We start from the raw sequence: 4,485 nt of genomic DNA, 5'->3' as shown, positions 1-4,485 counted from the left end.
TCACCGTCGGCCGCTTACTATCCCACGGCCCAGGGCGACGACGAGGTGTTGTCCCAAAGGATCTTCCCTGGCCAGGGAGAGGTTCAGGAGGCCACCAGGGTGGCGCCAGAGGGCGAAGCCTCGGCTGTCGGACACATGGGGGAGCAGACCCACATGGCGACCGGGGATGGGGGCCTTTCTTAATTCGGGCCCTAGCCGAATACAAGTCCAGAGACCTATACGGCTCCGGAACCCGGCGAGAAACCTCCTTCGAAAGAAGGGGGTGTGCCTGTTCCGCCGATGACCTTTGTCCAACTAGAGGCACCGGATAATCTGCTGGAAGCGCTACGAGGCGCTTCCATTGTGGATGAACACCGTATCCTTATGGGTACGGTGATTGAGAGGGTTAAGTCCGTTAAGAGCGGACTAACCGAAGCCTGCAACAGTTTGCTGACAGGTTTTGAGGTAAGCGACGCAAAAGAGAAAATCCCCATATAGACAGTAGCCCCTGAGACACTGTCCGGTGTTCGGAAAGAAAAGCCGGACAGAGGATTAATATATTTTCGCAAGAGACTAACTAAATATGTCTTATATGAATAAGCAGGCATCGTTGCTGGCCGCGGCCGCACACATTGCCGAAGTCTCCGGACTAAAGCAGAGACTAGAGCGGGCCGAGCAGGAGCTCGACCAAGCGAGAAAGCAGCTGGAAGACCAGCAAGGTATGTACTGGCTGGCTGTATATTTCAAAAAGAGTAATTAATGCGTATTGACCGTAGTGCCCAGCTTGCATGCGTAGGAGCGGCGACCGAAGTTGAGGTCCTTAAATGGGCCTTGGCCGAGGCCGAGGAGAAGGCCACCAAGGAAAAAGCCGCTCGAGAGCAGCACGAGGCCAGGCTTGATGAGGTCCAACAAGAGCTCCAGGATGCAGTTAAGAAATGCGAATCCTTGGAGCGCAATGTTTCGGCTCGACAGACCGAACTCGCTAAGGCCTGCCAAAGCGCGGAAGAGGCCTGGGTTGAAGCCCAAGGCGCCCTCCAGGAGATCCAGGAGGCCAAGAAAATCGCGGCGGGTAAGGCGTTTAGTATGCAAAGCAAGTGTGTGAAGAAGAAGTATTTCTTACTAACCCGGATTCGGAGTTCTCGAGGGGCGTTTGCAGATCTGCCACGTAGTGTGTCTGACACTGCGGAGTTCTTCCGAGCCGAAGAAGGGAGCTCAACGGAGAAGCTGTTCTGGTCGCAATATCTTGCACCAGAATAGCCAGTGCCCTTTAGCGATCAGTTGAAATAGCTGGTCAAGCTGCATAGGGTGGCCGAACTGGCCATGAAGGATTTAATAATTCGACGGTGGCTTGCCAAAGCTATGCCCGACAACTACTTCGGGCTCGTGAAGCGGCTGGCGAATGCTTGTCCTCGCTTGGACGTCGTCTAGCGATCGACCTGCATTGAGGGTGCGCGCATGGCCTTCGCCCGCGTCAAGGTGTGGTGGGCGAAGATGGACGCTGTCAAGCTTACGACCGAGGGACCGCCAGAGGGCAAGGAGCACCGCACACCCGAGCGGTATTTTGCAGATGTCTTGGAGGGGACTCGTATTGTGGCAACGCAATGTGCACAAGACATTATTTTTGAATGAATACATTTGTGTTGTCTCTGCCTTGTATGATGGAACAAAGTCGTTATGTAATATAATGTTTGTTATTTAAAGAATTTCTCCTCCTGTGCGGCCGTGTTGTGTGAAATCCGAGAGTTGGCCAGTCGTCGGCTTCTGCCCCCCACGTAGGCAGTATGGGGGGTGTTCGGGATGTAATCTAAACACTCTTGATCCAATTGTTTGGTCCTTGAAGGAGGTGTTTAGCACGACGAACCAGGCAATCGGACTATGCGGCTTTAACACCCTCACTTAGCCATAGGAGTTTTACAATAGAAATAGAGGCGCAGCCCCTAGTATCTGAACTAGGGTGCTGTAAACACTTGATCGGGTAAGTACCAATCCCTCGCGTAATGCGAAAAAATCTCCAAGGATTTGAGACCTCCGAAGAGCTGACCGGCTCTCGCCGCACCATGACAGTCAGTTTTCGACTTTCTCTACTGAGGTGCTCATCCGGGTAAACCAGGGCACAATCGCAGTAGTTCTCCCTTTACTACCCTACTCGATACAGCGGAACGTAAGGTAGTAAGCACATGAGTCGGGCAACCCAACTATTGACCAAATACATGATTCGGAGCCAATGCATATAGTGCTAAATTCAGGGTGCCAATCTATACTGTAAAAAGTGTCTGGACTTTGTTGCCGTGTTGTGGGGCGCTATGGAGCCCTTGGCAAATTGAAACGTACCAGAGTGTATGGGTGCTTTTTGATAAAGTTATCAAAAAAGAAAAAGAAGAAAGAGTAGTAAGCTAAAAGCCGTAAAATTTGGGCCGCAAACTGTTTCCATTATAATTTCATTGGTGCGTTAAAGTGCATTTATACAAGTAGTGCAATAAGCAGAAAGCTATTTGATATGCCTTAACCAAGGGAGAGCTGCGTGTGGGTCCTGAAAACAGGTAAAGGCATCGTTAAAGAAACCACCTAAAATTTCCCCCGTACGTCCATGCTTCTTGTCGTCTTGGTGTATTTATCCTTCAAAAAAGAACCGATGGTCAAGCCGTCAGGGAAGGCCTGTGAAAAAGAGACCTGAAAAAGGAGGAAAAAGGAAACCATGGAAGTATGTGTGTCCGGGGCGGTCGAGCCGTATTGTGGATCACAAGCTAGTTATGGCTCCATCCATGCCCGTGGTATTTTGAGTGCGTAGTTATGTACGCGCGGTACAATTGCCGCCACTTGGTCGGGATTGGGACGGAGGCCGAATTGCTAGTCAAGCTCTTGATGAGTCGAGTTGTCGTGCTGCAGAATAGTCCGGAATCTCTTGACAGTGTCCGGGAGCTTGGCCACCAAATTAAGGTTCTATTTGAAAAGGCCGCTCTGTACTTCTGCTGCTAAGGCAGCGGTGTGCTCCTCGGTGCAGAGGGAGCGTTCCGTGTTTCCATTAACTGTTATGACGCCGCGTGGTCCGGGCATCTTGAGCTTGAGATAAGCGTAGTGTGGCACCGCGTTGAATCGAGCAAATGCGGTTCGTCCAAGCAGTGCGTGATAGCCACTGCGAAAGGGGACGATATCGAAGATTAACTCCTCGCTTCGGAAGTTGTCCGGAGATCCGAAGACAACCTCTAGTGTGATTGAGCCCGTACAGCGAGCCTCTACACATGGTATGACTCCTTTGAAGGTAGTCTTGGTGGGCTTGATCCGTGATGGATTAATGCCCATTTTGCGCATTGTATCCTAATAGAGCAAGTTGAGGCTGCTGCCACCATCCATCAAGACTCGCGTCAGGTGGAACCCATCAATTATTGGGTCCAGGGCCAGTGTGGCTGAACCACCGTGATGGATACTGGTCGGATGATCCCGGTGATCGAAAGTGATCGGGCATGACGACCATGGATTAAATTTTGGGGCGACTGGCTTTATCGCGTAGACGTCCCTGAGCGCGCGCTTGCGCTCTCTCTTGGAGATGTGGGTAGCATATATCATGTTCACCGTTTTGACCCGAGGGAAACTTCTTCTGTCCCCCTGTGTTCGGTGACTGGGGCTCCTCGTTGTCGTCTTCGCTTTGCGATCCCTTCTCCTTGCTTTCGGCATTTAACTTGCCGACCTGTTTAAAAACCTAATAATCTCTGTTGGTATGATTGGGTGGTTTGTCTGGGGTGCCAATCTGGCACGGACGATCGAGTATGCGGTCCAAGCTGGATGAGCCCGAATTGTTCTTTTTGAACGGCTTCTTCCACTGACCAGACTTAGAGCCACTGAATCCGGCATTGACCGCCGTATCATCGGTGTTGTCATTGTTGTTTTGATGCTTGTATCTGTTGCATCGGGACTTGTCGTTGCTATTTTTGGCTTCAGGGGTGCCGGTGTCGCTTGCATTGTTTTTGCTACGGGCCAGCCAACTATCCTCACCCACACAAAAGCGGGTCATGAGTGCCATGAGGGCTGCCATGCACTTCGGCTTCTCTTGGCCGAGGTGGCGAGCGAGCCATTCGTCGCGGATGCTGTGTTTAAAGGCCGTTAGGGTTTCGGCATCCGGACAGTCGACGATCTAGTTCTTTTTAGTTAAGAATCTAGTCCAGAATTTCCTGGCAGACTCTCCGAGCTGTTGAACTATATGGCTTAAGCCATCAGTGTCCGGAGGTCGAACATATGTACCTTGTAAGTTGTCAAGGAAGGCTTCTTCCAAGTCCTCCCATCTGTCGATGAAATTTTCGGGCAGGCTATTCAGCCAGTGCCAGGCTGGTCCTTTGAGTTTTAGGGGGAGGTATTTAATGGCATGAAGGTCATCACCGTGGGCCATATGAATATGGAGAATGAAGTCTTCGATCCATATTGCGGGATCTGTGGTTCCATCGTATGATTCGATATTCATGGGTTTGAACCCTTCTGGGAATTCATGTTCCATGACTTCGTCAGTGAAGCAAA

This window comes from Triticum aestivum, chromosome 2A (genome assembly GCF_018294505.1).
Source record: "Triticum aestivum cultivar Chinese Spring chromosome 2A, IWGSC CS RefSeq v2.1, whole genome shotgun sequence".
In the NCBI taxonomy this organism is placed as follows: domain Eukaryota; kingdom Viridiplantae; phylum Streptophyta; class Magnoliopsida; order Poales; family Poaceae; genus Triticum; species Triticum aestivum.
The sequence above is the reverse complement of the archived record's forward strand: the minus strand, read 5'-3'. Positions refer to the sequence as shown.